Source organism: Tamandua tetradactyla, chromosome 15, assembly GCF_023851605.1.
Source record: "Tamandua tetradactyla isolate mTamTet1 chromosome 15, mTamTet1.pri, whole genome shotgun sequence".
NCBI classification, from domain to species: Eukaryota; Metazoa; Chordata; class Mammalia; order Pilosa; family Myrmecophagidae; genus Tamandua; species Tamandua tetradactyla.
Window position 1 is genome coordinate 51,920,425 of NC_135341.1, and position 15,379 is coordinate 51,935,803.

General features: G+C 37.9%; 1 protein-coding gene across 1 annotated transcript in view; it reads right to left on the reverse strand.

Moving 5' to 3' along the window:
* ARPP21 (cAMP regulated phosphoprotein 21) overlaps positions 1-14,505 on the reverse strand; it is a 152,708-nt gene extending 138,203 nt beyond the window's left edge. The window contains exon 1 of the mRNA XM_077129858.1: positions 13,785-14,505. The gene's annotated coding sequence lies outside the window, so the exon portion shown is untranslated. The remainder of the gene's footprint in view (positions 1-13,784) is intronic.
* Between the last annotated feature and the right edge of the window lie 874 nt (positions 14,506-15,379).

Sequence of the window (15,379 nt, forward strand, 5' to 3'; positions counted from 1 at the left end):
GTCTATGCCAAAGAATGAGCATGTGCGTCCAGGTGTTTTGGGTTTGCTTAATAGAAAACAATCTGAGAATAAATAATCTATGAAGAAAGCTCACACTGACTTACTCTAAATTAATTTTTCCAGAAGATAATTTCAGGGGAAACATACTGGTCAAAACTGATTATTTTATCCCCAGTGTCAGCAAATTTCATAAATACATGTCGTCAGGCCAGCTGAAAATAAGTGTATCTGTCTAGTATTAATCCTTCCCCATGGGGCAGAAGGAAGTACATAAACAAATCATGTAGCACTTTCCCCAACCTGACAAAGGGATAGCTTAAAACACAATCTGAAGAGCAAGGTATTATGCCTTAATATAAAGAACCACAAAAGAATACCTTAAAATGTGCCTGTAAAAGCCTAAAAACATTATGGATCCATTACGGAAAAAAAAAAAAAAGGGAAGGCAATTTTCTTTCAACTCCACTCATCACTTAACATGCATCTTCAAGACTATTTCTTCATCTATTTGTTTAAAGATTTTATTTTCTGAAAAATTAGCATTTTTCATTAATCACTTATCCTTGGATATCAACTCATATTTAAGCAAACCGTTGAGTATCTCAAATCAGTAAGTTTACTTCAAACTTGTTGGGTATTGAGTACAGATATGGGTTTTGATGTACCACAGTTTTAGTATGTTTTTCTTTAGTGTTTTACTTAATTATGCAACATACATTGTCAACTTCTTGTAAAAGCCAAAGCAAGAGAATCCCACAACTCTAAAAAATATTTTCTTTCTTTCTTTTTCAGGGATTTGTGGACAGATAATATATTTGTGTCTCAAATCAGAGCTTTATAGCATTTTCGACACAAGTATAGATACAAGTGATTTTATTTTAAGATTCTTAAAGGTTTCAATGTTTTAATGGATAAGTAGCCAGTCCCTATGGGCGAAAGCAGAACTAACATTTCTTGAGTGACTATTATGTGCCAACTATCTTACATATGATAACACTTCAGGGGAATTTTGTTGCCCACTCCTGCAGAAAGGAAATTGAAGCCTACAAGGATTAAGTAACTTGTCCAGGAGAGTGAGAGGCAAAGATGGAATTCAAACTTAGGTCACCTTGGATTCAAGCCTATTCCTCTATCCATGACAACAGGAAAAGCATGTCTCCAGGATAAGCACAATCAGGAGCTAGTAACCCATGGCATCATACATGTAGCCACAAGTATAGATTTGAGATGAATGCAGACAAGTTTTTGCCCCCTCTGCACCAGTTTCAAAAGTTAATTTCAATGTCCTTTTTTTCACGGCTCCACTACACATCCTTCCACTACTCCCTGATTCTTAATTGCTGATCTTTAGATGAGATCTTCCAATTCTCTATTTTATTCAGAATGGTTAAGAAGTTTAATCTTATCTTTGGTTTATCATTGTTTTTTATAAAGAAAAAAAACAAAACAAGGATGAAATATGCATCTTCCTTCTTCCCCCAGCCAAAAGTCCTCATATATCCCACTGCTGTGATCACAGCTAAGAGGTAGGTCAGCGAGGACATCACATAGGTACAAAAAGTCCCTTTCACACAAGGGGATTTCAGAACATTTCCAGTGCAAAAACATTAAAATAGCCACCCCACAAGTAGCATTTGATAAAAAATGATCCAAATTCAAACTCACAGAATCAGTAGGGGAATATTGGTTTTCACTTATCACTGTCCCTGCGGCTTCAGCAAATGATTCACCTAGGGCTACAGAAATCTTGGATATCTGTATTGATATGAATTTTTGCCAAGAAAAACAAGGCAATTCAGAGTATAGAAAGAGCAAGCCAAGTTAAGTAATTCCTGCCGAGCAGAACAAGTGGCACTAATGACCTAATCAATACAGAAATAAGTACAGATTTCTGTGACAAGTGGTCACAAGCTGGCTTACCCAACAATTTCAGAAAAACATCGCATTCCTTTCTTTTAGATCTTCTTAACCATTTATCAACATACCTTGTATCAGTTGGTTTTCAGTCAACTTAATATATTAGATAAGATTACCAAAGCTTCAAGTAAAATATGTCAGTCCCTTCAAATGTGAAGATCTAAGCTTGTCTCACTGCTGTAAATGCCTTAACTAACAGTGCCATTTGATCCCTGCCTAAGCTTGAGGAGCGAATCAATAAATGATGAAACAAGTGATAACCCCTCATTCTTTCTAAAAACATCAAAATCAATCTATTTTCCCATATAAATCGAAACAATGTGGTAATGTTTTCTAGTGATTCGATCGATTTTAGAGCTTAGTTTTCTTGCTAGATCAGTTGGGTGGATCTCTGATTATAAAAATGGTCTTCGGTGGGATATAACTATTGGTTTCAGCTGTAATGTGTACAAATCATAAGGCTATCACAATTTTAGTTGAAATCATTTTTAGTTCTTAGATAATAGTCCAAATTGCTCCTGGAAGGGTGCTAAGACGAAACCACACTATCCTAATAGTTTTCTTTGTAAATCAGCACTGGAGCAAAGAATCCTATTCTAGGTGAGGCACTATTTTATACAGATAATGAAATACTGCATATGATTTTGTGCACACAAGGAATTCTGAATCAACCATGCCCAAACCTCTTTTTCAAGGCCCCTACTGCCCAAAGAAGCTTAGAAAAGGTCAGGCCCTAGGGTCTAGGCAAGGAACGTTTTCTAGAAAGAATGGCCTGGAATCGAGATTTTTCATAGATGCCCTTTCAAAACTAGACCACTGGTATGGAAGTGATTTTCACGGTTGTGCTGAAAATGATCTCCCATCATGCATAAGCAAAAGAACCAAGACAGTTGTCACATCATGAAAATATTCTCCTCAGAATGAGGAGGGATCTTAAGGATACATTTTATTTATGCGAGGCCTATGAAATCAAGCAAACACAGTGACAAAGACAAAGCAAACTCTGAAATTACAAGCACCAGAAAAAGGACCAATAATAATAATAATAGGTACTAGGAAAAGCACCTTATATTTAATTCTTACAAAGTCCCATTTTTTAAATAAGGAATCTGCAGAATCAGATCTGAACGTCTCTGGGGCCCCAGATCCTCTTGATCAGCTATTTTTGATAAGTTCTTCTAATCATTCACTCTTTTGGGGGATCATTAATGTCTATTTCCAAGTCCCCCAACACCATCATCAAAATTTATGAACAATGCAATATAAAATTAATATTACAAAATGTCATTGAATCATAGAAATTATAAAATGGAAGAGATCTTAGAAATCATCTTGTTTAATATGGTTGTGTTATGGATCATTTATAAAGGTACATTCTTTTTCAGTGTTTCTGGGCAAAATATTTGAACACAAACCAGATCCTGGGTGATGTAGCCAGATACTTCTCTGCCTCCAAATACTTAAATCTTTAGCTTTATTTATATCCAGTAATGGAAAGAATTGCATACTTAAAAAAATCATCATAATTGTCATCATCTTTCAGATGGCTACAGATTAAATCTTTTACTCCTCTGCAATTTTCCTACAGAATCATGTATCATTCTACTTCCCTTTAATCACAGGCACTATTTAAAAAAAAAAAAATCTATTGAGCTTTTCATAATTTTCCAGTTTCTTTTCTCAAACACACAATCTGGACTCTCGTAATAAACTCAAAAGACTATTTTGCCTTTAAAAAAAGCTTCTTTTTATTTCTAAACAAATTTCTGGTTTACTATGATCAGAGAACTCTGGTCACAGTATTCACAATTCAAAATCCCAAATCAATTTGAATCAGTTGCTTGCAATCCTAGTAAGTAATATTGCAAATGTGTCATATTACGGGATAAAAAGAGAGAATATGAATGGCTTATCCCAGTTTCATAAACATTGTTCGATTTCCAGTTTTCCATTGGAGAGAGCTGGTCTTAGTCTGTGGCCTATCACCATCAACAAAATTTTCCCCTAAATTGATCAGTACTTTGATTTCTAGAAGGAATATAGTACTCACCCTCAAAGTATAACCTCTACCAATTCTCCTAATTAACTTTACAGGCAAAAACAGATTTTTCTAATTTTTCAAAGTTAATTGCTTTATCATCTAAAATGCGGTTCACCTGTCATTTTGATTTTTCTTAAACTTTCAATCATTGAATTCATTGTTCAAAATGTTAAAATGCATACCTCTCTTCCAAATGTCTATAAAATCTGGAAGAGCCAGTTTTCCTTAATATTTAGCATGGGACCTGCACAGAAAATCTTCCAAAAGCATTTGACAAATAAGAATGAAGAAATGACATTGCTATCTGATTCAAGGGCAAGCCATGCTAACTATCACACAAGAACTTAGCTGACTCTTCAATTCAGCTTGCATGGAAGTTCCCCTGCTTTGATATAGTGTGGCCCAGAACATATTTTTCTGGCTCCCTGGTGAGAACACCAGCTGTGTCAGAATCTATTGCTTTCTGCCTATTTCTAAAGGCTGACACGCTCTTAGGGAAGAAAGAGAATGTGCCCTTCATTTCTTTAAGACACCAGATTTTAGTTTTCTTCAGAAAGTGGAGGAGTGAACGGAAGTTTACACTTAGCATTTCTTAAAGAGTAATAGGTAAATTAAGAAAGCAAATTCAGTCCACTCTTATTCAGCTGCATCCCTTCTTGGAGGACTAGATTACTTTTACAGATAAGGATCAAACATTAATCCAATTCTGGCTTGCCATTTAATCCCATCACCATTTCCATGTAGCAGGGAGAGAAGAGCACCTTTCCTATAGCTTGGTCAAAACTGTTTACTTAAAGGCAGGAAGTAGACATTTAGAAGCTCCCAACTTGCTGGTCTGTTTCCCTTCCCTAGCTCATCCCTATCTTCAAATCCAGTGCTGCCTTTGTACCCAGTCCTTTAGAAATGTGAACTCTTTCTTCACCTCTAGGTCACCTTCATCATGGCTAATCCTCCAAGGGCACACGGCTAGTAAAGGTAAGTCGTCTCTGGCTTTGTGTAAAAATGACCGAGAAATTGTCTATGAACTCACCTTTGCCTTATCCCCTTTCCCATGATCCAAGCTAACTGGGTGTTAATTGCAATTCCCTTCCACATAGATGGAAAAGTGAAGCATGTGTTCAGTTTAAGCAAAGTGAAGTGTAAGAGGCCGTGGTATCTGAGGAAGCAATTTCTTTGTAAGGGCCAAAGTAATTCAGTGAATTTCTATTTCTTTATGTAAGGGAGTCTGTTCTCTTTTTCAGAAAAATAAAATACGTAATCCACTCAAGCTGAAAATTCAGGCAAAAAGCGCAATTTAAACTTTACTTAGAACTGATTCTAAATCGTCACCATTAGATGCCATCAACATAAAGGTCAATCTCTAATTCAACAAAATTTGATTCAATACCTGCCAAAGAATGACTTAGCCAAGAACTATTAAGGACACTGAAAATATATACTGGCAAATATACTAAAGGGTTAAATAACTTTTTAGCTTGATATGTGTTAGCTAAATGACTCTTGTTTTAAAGCAAGTGAATTACGCTGGATTCTAGCTAAATATAAAAAATAATAACAAAACCTGTCTACCCTTTCCTTGTTTTTTTGTTTGTCTGTTTGCTTTCTAGCAAATATTAGAATAACAAGAGTCTCAATTTATTTTCAGGTGCCCTCTGAGATGTTTCACTGGATAATTTCCTGATTTTGTGCTCCCCAAAAGAACAGATAACAGCCAATTTACATTTAAACACACACACAATTATCTGATGAATCTAAGCATTGCAAAGCCCACCTTCTCCACTATTGAACACTACTTGTGATTCTCCATTTCCTGATAGAAGAACTGATTATACCCCAATTATGGCAGAAGTCTCCACCCTCCCAGGCCATTTGCACAAAGGAGCAGAGCTGACTCATTTTAGCATAACAAATACAGATATTTTAGAATCAGAGGCCAGATCAGCTGTCGTGCCCAAACTGCTTTCTCAGTGCTTGGAGACAAGAAACCACAGTTTTCTGTGTATGCTCTGGGGCATCCCTCAGAAAGCCTGAAGCTCCGCTTATTTTCAAAGTCTCAGAGTTAGGTGAAAAAGGCTTTCCATCTCCTCTGTCTCTCCAGGCCTGCTGCTTACAGATTCTCTTGCCCACTGGCACAGGATTCAAGGTTTCCTTCATGGATCAGTTCCAACCCCTTCCCATTCAACGGTTTCGTTCTTTGTCCACTCTTTTTAGGTGGTAGAAATTACACGCTAAAAATGTCTTAGCAACATAATACCTGTAAGTTCATTTTGTAGATAATTCCAAATTGGGGTCATTCCTTCTCTTAGAGACTGACAGAATGCAATGACCTCATTAAGCATCACGATCCTTATACAATGCACACCTCGAAGATTAGTGACTAGCTTGGCTTCTTAGCTTGGTCTTTGATATTTCACAGGCACAGAATAGGTTAAAGTAGTCACTAATTTAACTAAAAAAATGATGGGTGGAAGCCAGAAGAGGGATGCATTCTGATTTTTTTTTTTACGTTTTCTCCTAAAGAGAGGTTTTTCTCATTTATGTAAAAAGATAGACTAAATCTTTCTTTACATTTTATGTATCAAAGGATAATGCGTTCTTTCTTAGTGAACAATAGCTATGTTCCAGGTGCTTTGTTTCTTCTTTGATCCTGTAAATTAGATTTTATTCCCACTTTGTAAAGGAGGAAATTGAAGCAATGCACAGTTAGCTAAATTGCTAAGGTCACAGAACTAGTAAGTTGTTTAGCTCAGGCTGGTGTTGCTATACAATTTTCTCCGAGGAGACTGCAGTTATCTGCAGAACCTTCGTTCCGCAGAAGCCCATCGAGTCCCATGCTTCTCCATAAACCTTCCTTCTTTACCCGCAGCACAGTTACCTGCTCCCTCGCAAATAATCTCCAAGTATACCTTTGGTATATCTCCCACTCACCCACCCCCATTAGTTTTAACATGGCTTGTGAAGAGAAGCTCCACTAAACTCAAAATATCCCTCTGTATGCAGCTTCCCACGACATATCTGACAAATAATACAGACATTACACTTATTTGTAGAATAAAATAATATCCCTCCATAGTTCCGGGTGAAGACAATTGTTATAACAGTAATTATAGATTAAGGTGTACAGTTGTTAAGATTTAACAATGCTAGGAGCAAGCAGACAGCAACAGCACGTACATTCGACATGATTACATGCCATGTTATTTTATCTTTCCGGAACCATGTTAGTGATTATGTGCAAATTTCAGGTTTGGAAAAGGATTTTGATTTTCACAAATATGATCAAAGTTAAACTGTCAACAATGAAGAATTATTAATACCAGCTAGTTATTTGCAGCAAAATTTTTAAATTCACCTTCAGTGCTAAGCCAGCTGTGTGGTAGTTTCTTAAAAATTCTTACAACACCAGCATCTCTAAGTAATTTAATATATATATGTGTATAAAACTATCTAATTTAAAAGTTTGATAAACCAGCTAAAGAAAAGTTTCATAGATATAATCACAAAATCCTGTCAACTAAATAATTTGGCAGAATTCAATAACAATTTTAATTATAACTATACGCTATGTTGGCTTAAAGAATCACCATTTGACTATCAACTACAATTTTCTTTTCCTAAAAACAGAAAAGTATTGCCACATTTCCATTAAAAGAGTTTTTGAACACTTCTATTTTAAAAATGCCAAACATTTGAAGCTTGCAGTGGCTATTTGAAGTTTGCAATTGCTTTTAAAATCTTGAATCTGTCACAAACTCACATGGAATCTACTTGTTTTCTGCATAATAATTCTTTGATGATTAAATAAATCAGATACTAATAAGATTGGGATTTCCACCCACATATTACACAGTAAACACTAAGAAAAGCATGTCAAGGCAGAGTATAGGTATTTTCTTATCAACAAATATAGACCTTCATGTGAGAAATTTTTTCTAGAGGTTTTGAGGATGCATAAAAAGCTGAAAAATCGTTTTGATAGCTTTTTATTTTCTCATTGAGCATAGGAACAAATAAAAGAAAATTATGGGTAAAGTTCCTGAATTTCAGTGCTTTTATTGTTTTTCTTTCACCCTCTGTTGACCCATGGTTTGCCTCTTTGTGGTCTCTATGACCATGGTGAGGTCACCTGAAATAAAATCCACCCCCAAATACTGAGCAATTTTTGCTCATGGCTGAGCTTTCCGATATACGTATTAAGTAAAATTTTATTTGGACTTATGAGAATGGAAAACATTTTGATGTGTATATTCCATTTTGTTCTCCAAAGATGTTGAAATATTTTACCTCAATTATTGGTATTGATTCTGTTTTAGCTAGATCAAATATATCTACAAGCATTAAGTTCATTAACTTTTCTCTTTCCTTTAAGGTATAATTCTATGAACTAGAATATTCTGAATTGAGTATCATGTCCTGACAGTTAGAAGGAAATCTGGGAAGTATATGAGGACCTGGTTTCAATTTCCTTAGAAATAGTCCTTATTCTTATCTTGAATATTTAGAGTTTAATAAAAAAGCAATCAATGATAACACCAATGTAAAAGAATGAGTATCCATTCTTAGAATTCCAGCACTAAATTTGGTTCTTCTTTTGGATGTCTCTATCCGAAGGAATTATTTCCTAGCTTGTGTGGGTGTCAGGGAGAGATGACTGGGTTTATGTAGGTAAGTAAGCTTTTTGAATCCGTCTCAATTAAAAAAAAATGGTAAAAAATTATATACTACACTATGCAATTTGCACAGAACAATTACACACAATATGCCAAATAATATGCCTCTACAAAATTTGCCAAAATATTTTAATTAAAAGTGATATAATAGTTCTTCTGTCCAAAATCTTGAAATCTTCCTTTCAACTAAAACCAAAATTTATTTGTAATGATCTTGAAACCAATGTTATTTGCAGAAGTCATTTTTGATAACAAAGTCTTCACATTTGTGTGTTATAAACAACGGATTTCTTATTTAAGAATTATATCACCTTAAGTAGTGTGAAATGTGACAATGTGGTGAGGCCAGTTTTTAAAAGGGAAAATGATAATTGGACCTCTCCTCTCTTTACCTAAAGAAAATGAAATGACTTTCAATTGATAAGATAGATGACCGGTTGTAAGGTACATTACTTTAAATATACTGTAGGAATTTATAAATGAGGAATAACTATGAATATTTGCCTCGAGTTAGACAATTTTGGACTAATTCTTCAGCCTTTCAATACATCACAATGGCAATTTTATCTTAATAGGTATCACTTGATTATAAAACATAAAATACCTCATATAACTGTCTTATTGATATGTATATGAAATGGGGGGCTATAAAAATTGTCAGGAGACATTTCCTTGGCAAAACTGCATAGAAGAATTTAAAATATTGATCTACTATGGAAGCAGACAGTGAATAACACTTTCCTGGGGTGGAGATACAAGGATCTATATTGGCAGCTAGGAAAGAGAAGGATAGTATAATACTAAGGATTCAATCTGAAAGGACGGAGCCAATTTGGTATACTTCAGCTAATTCTTTTGTTGCAGTTCTTTTTACAATATTTCTTCAATTGTCCTGATACAATTTTTGAAATTTACTTTTTAGTTTGCCTGTCAGCTTTTGAGGGCATAGCTATATTCCAGTAATTTTAGAGGAAGGTACATTCAAAATATTAAATATGCACTTTTTTAGGCCTTAAAAAAATATCAACAAACTACGGAGGATTCTGCGACTACAAGATAGCAATGTTATCAAATGTTTAAAAACTGACCATATAAACTTGATATTCTGCCTGAAACACTTCATTCTTTTCAAGCATCTTGTATTTATCATATAAATAATGCTAAATACTTCATATCCCAGCTATTATTTAATCCACATAGAAATGAAATGGCTGTGATGTAAACACACAAGTAATTAGTACATTCAATATCTAGAGTCATTTAATCCAAGATGAGGAAAATTAATTTAAATCATGAGACTCTGAGGCTCTGAAGAAAACCAATTTATTAGACTCAGCATCAATATACCTTAAAAGAAACTAACACTTACAAGTAAAGACAGTCAGAGAAAAACAAATCTAGTCACAGACATAGCTTCCAGTTTTCTTTTTCACCTTCAACAGTCTTTCAACATTTGCTTCTATCATTGCTTGAACCTCATTTATCGTATCTAATATAACGGTTATAGTGAAAACAAGAGAAAGCAAAGTCAGCAGAAATGTAGAGCTTCTGAAGCCATAAAGTTCCTAAAAATACAAGATTCTCTGCCTAAAGAGAGGCAGTGTGTGCTTTATAAGTTCATCATTATTAACTTAAAATATGTTCAGAACTTCTCAGGTGGCATAATGCATTATTAAGGAAGCCAATTCATTTTGTGATTAGAGCGTTGCAAATTTCTAAAGATGCTACCACCGTGTGGTACCAACCAGTTAGGATAATGCCAGTACTTACCACTTGAAGAAAGAGCTTTCAGAATCAACATCACTTTTAAGCCCCAGATTCTTTTCTAACCTTGTCACAAAGCAGATCTGAAGTAAACTAACTTATAGATAAATGGTTTGTTTGCAATTGCCAACCTTATGGACTTCAAACCGTCTCACCATACTAATGAGAATTTTCAATTCATATTCACTTCTGGCGACGTTGTATATTGTGTTTGCAGTGGCTGACTCATTCCGCACTCTACTCATGCAGCTTATCATTATCTTGTCCACAGACAAAGTACACACTGAATTCAGATGAGAATGCCCACTGACCTGAAAAGCTTGAGAAAGGTATCAGAATCCTGGTCCAAATGGCATGACCACTAAGGGAAATATTACAGCCAGTATAGAATGTTTCCCCCCGCTAGAAGTACTAAGTTGAACAAACAAACAAACAAACAAAACACAGTGACTTCTTGCAATGTATTTCCCTTCATAGCTTATTTTTGTGGATTTTTTTCCCACAAAAACTGGCAGAATCCAGACCAACTTTGCATATTGTCCTAACAGCTCCATTTAAAAGTAATTATATGACTAACTTCCCCATTTAAGATAAACTGTTCACTCTTATGTTTATTAATTTTGTAACTACTTAAGCATTTTGCCTAATTAGCTTTCCTGTGAACAAAGAAATAACCTCATTATAGCATGCTGTTAATATGAAAATGAACAACAGAGACCTTTCTGATTGAACATTCTCACTTTCTACCTCAAGACAGGTATTCTGCATATATGCAAACATTGCAGACAGATGGTATTTCTTGTATTTTATGCACCATAATTTTAAGATATTGTGGCCCTCATTATAGCATTCCGAAAGTTCTCAGTGCTGCTTCAGCTACCTACATTTTTTATATTTAACTTTCATTAAAACAATCTGTGGTGATTATCTCAAAGTAAGAAGAAAAAACAGCCAAATATTCTCTCAAGTTTAACCAAAACTTCCTGTTTCAGTTGGTTACCCACAATTCTGAATCCAGACTCCAAATTCATCAAAGAAAATGAAAAGAAATTCATAAAGCAGAGCTTCAGATGATCATACTTTCTTAGAAGGCTATTAGTTATTTTATGCCCAAAATGTACTGCAAGCTCCAAACCCATCACTGGAAGAAGATTCAGGAATCTGAAATTATTTCTGCACTCCTCACACCCCAAAATATGATGGTTTGTGTTAAAAATAGTATGCATGTAGGAATTCCCCAGTTAGTATCTCCCTCAAGTTTTAAAGCACTCAAATTATTGAGTCTTCTAAGAATTACTGAAGAGCTTTATGAAAACACATACCAAACTATTCATGTGTAATCTCTTTTAAAATCAATTGACTCCGGTTAATACAATAATATTAGGTCTTAATTAAATTATCATATTGAGAAGCCAGACTTTACCTTTCCAAGTATCCTCCTCCAGTATCCATAACCACACATTGCTCTGTCTTCCATCATGCTTCTTTTATTGCTGAGTGAGGTGCTCACTCCTTCATTAAATAGCATTAAAAATAGACTGCACAGAACTCCCCAGTGGAGCATGCTCTAACAGGGCTAATGCTACAGTTCTCAAGGAAACCATACTCAGCTGGGATCTAAGAGGGAAAGTCACTGGGAGATCAGCAATTTGCAAATCTAATAGGGCACACAAACCTGTCTCATTCTGAGCTGAATACTGTAAAAGAGAAATCAGCGTGCGGTGAAATTAAGTCACCAAGAAGCTGAAAGTCAATTTCTGGAGCTGTATAAGTTTCTTTAAACATGCTTCACCAAACAGGTTACTCTGTTAAATCAGCTTTCATTTAGAGTAACTTAGTTATGCTATTTATCAAGTAACATAAATCATCTAAAAAATAAGAAATCATGTCCAGAGAGAGTAAATTATCACATATATGATAACAATCTAAACCATAACTGTATTAATTAGCGAAAGACAGTAATAGATTGTCCTTTTGTATCTTTTGTGATGAGGAAATATACTCTACCAAGACTACATCTAAATTCATGCTCCAGAAAAAGTAAAAAATATTTTGCTAGCTAAAGTTGGTAAAAAGAAGTAAAACAATGTGGTAACAAAGGAAGTACAGTATTGAACACAAACAAATACATACCTTTCAAAGCCCCATACAAACGGAAGAGTGCATACATAATCTCTCACATGCAATACGCATTAGGAGTGCAGCAAAAGCAATCATTGCCAAAACAGCAGATTATTCGACTGTTTGAACAAAGCATACCGAGAACCCACAGCTTCCAAATGACAGATTTTCATGAAATGGCATTGACGAAAATCCTATTAAGGCATGTGAGCTCTGTGGTAACACATATACAGAGCATCAGAGGAGTAGGTATATTTATTTTGAAGTGGGTTTCAAAGGTTCTCTGACTTTGACCAAATCAAAAATAGTCTGTCATCTCCATCTCTCCGTTTTCTTAAAACTCTCAGGGCACTTTTGATCTCCAAAGTGGATGAGGAGGAGGAGGTGGGAATCATGTCAGTTTATTCAGCATTTGAGCATAACCTTTCAATTTTCAGGACTATCATTCTTGTTTGGAGAGAGACTGAAGTGCCACATCAACACATCAAAAAAAGAAAAAACTAAAGTCTAAATGAATATCTGCAGTCTAAATCCTTTCCATTAAAGTGGTTTCTACCAGTCTCGCATTGTTCTTATCAGCTTTCCATCTCCATAACTTTCAATTCTCTCTTTCTTTTTCCTCTTAAGCTCAGACTCTGTCCTTATCCTGCATCTGGAGGAGGTGATGTAGTACTGAACCTGAATTGCAGGCAGCCACAACCTACACTCCATTATATTTCTAGGCATAAACATTAAGTGAGTCAATTACTTTTCCTAAGAAACTTTTTAAACACCTGTCTAATTCAACTCGGGTCTTTCATCATATTCACAACGTAAAATATTTCATTGGAGGTTCAATGAAACACAGACTGCAAACGTGTGAAAATAATACTGACCTTTTTTGTTTCCTGAAATTCCTTGGGACGCAGGACCCCACTCCTACAAGGTCAACAAACGGATTATAACTTTCTGCCCCTCTTTCCAATGAAGTAAGAGCATTCTAAACTTTCTACCAAGAAACCCGCATAAATCAGTGCAACATTTCTCCACTGAAAACCATCTACTTTCTCTTCAATTCACTTCTAGCTTTCCATTTCTGCCTTATTTGGGGAGAAGTGGAGTTCACCCCTTCTTTGACAATACATAAAAACACAATATATATGAACAACAGCTTTCTACAAACATGAAGAAGAAATACAAACGAGTAACAATTCACAAAAGCTCAGAAAGAAAGAAAAAAAGAAATCGACAAAAGGCGTACAATGTTCACGTCGGAAGACCTTGAAAATTACCTTGACCGAACAGTGGAAATCCCCCCAGCGTCTTGGTGGCCTTGATTGATGTGATTTAGTTTTGGCTTTTATTAGTAGTATTGTTTCTCAATGATTGAGTTGGATTTGTTTGGTTTGGTTTCTGGTTTGGCTTTTTTATTTTATTATTATTATAGTTTTTGGTCGATTTATTTAACTGCTAGTAAAACGAGTTTTCTGCAGCGTCCGCTGGACTCCCGGCACAGCTGCGGAAATGGTGGTGGCTGCAGCTCGCGTTCCCACTGTCCCTGCTGTTTGTGATGCTCCGAGCGCGCTCGGAGGCCGCCGCCGCCGCCTTTTTCGCCCGGCTGGGTCGTTGGGCGTGAGCGTGCCCCAGCCTCCTGTCTGTCCGTCTGTCAGTCACCCAGGCAGCTCAGCGCGGGGTTCTTGCTCTCCTGTGCCCTGCTCTTGTAGCTGCTCGTCTCTCCGGCTGCCAGTCTGTGAGTCGGTCCGTCCGTCCCTTCTCGTCCGTCGATCCCTGGACCACTGCGGGGTCCCTCTTCCCGTCTTCTGTGTCCGCAATCTCACTCCCTCTCCTACTCCGGGCCCTGGGCCTCCTGCCTCAGACGGAGGAGGACGTCTGGGAAGGAGCACGCGAGTACTTCTCTCCCTCTCCCTCTAGAGCCCTATCTCCCTCTCTCGGTCTCCCTCGTGAGGGCTGTCTTTGCCTCTCTCTCTCCCTCTCTCTCTCTCTCTCTCTCTCTCTCTCTCTCTCCCTCTCTCTCTCTCTCTCTGCGCTCCGGTCTCCCTCTCTCAGGCTGTCTGACTGCTTCCACCTGTCCGAGGCTGTCAGTCCCATCCAAAAGCAGCCAGCCTCTGTTCCACGGTCCTGCGTCCCCTGCCTGCCCGCCTCCGTCGTCTGCCCCTCCGCGTGTCCGTGCCCTCCCACGCGGCTGGCACTGCCGCCGGGGGCGGTGCCCGGCTCCTCCCCGCAGCCCCGACCCCGTCCGGTCCCCGCCCGGGCGGAGGCCAGCGTAAACGTTGCACGTGGCTCCTCAGCTGCTTCGGCCCAAGACTCCGGTTCTATGACCCACCACACCCTTTAGGTGTTCGCAGTTGGACTTCTGCGGGTGTACGAGCCTCTCTGCACCGGTGGCGGCCAGAGCCGCCCGAGCAGGAGCGCAAACACCCGCCGGGTGCACCCCGCGCGCGCTGTGCGTTCCATTCCCCCGGCCGCTCTTCGCCAGCCCCGAGGCTCGAAACAAAGCGCATGAGCCACGCGCGGCAGCGTGAACATCATTAATCAGAAGAAAACTGGCATGTTGCCCCTTGCCCCTCCACACCGCCTCCCGCTCCCCGCCAGCCGGCGCACCCCCGCCCCCACCACAGCCCTATGCCTGAACCCTCCCGCGTACCGTGCCGGGAGCCGCCTCCTGACTCCTGGGGACACTTGGAGGCGAAGCCTTGCTCCGCTCTCTTCCGCCGGTGCTTACTCACCAGGCCAACTCTGCAGAGACAATCCCACAATAATATCACCTCACCCTACCCAAATGAGTCCGTAGCCTCAGGGCTCTCGGAGATTCGCGGTTGAGAGTAAGACCGAAAGTCCGCGCGAGCAGTGCCAAGCGTACTCGCTG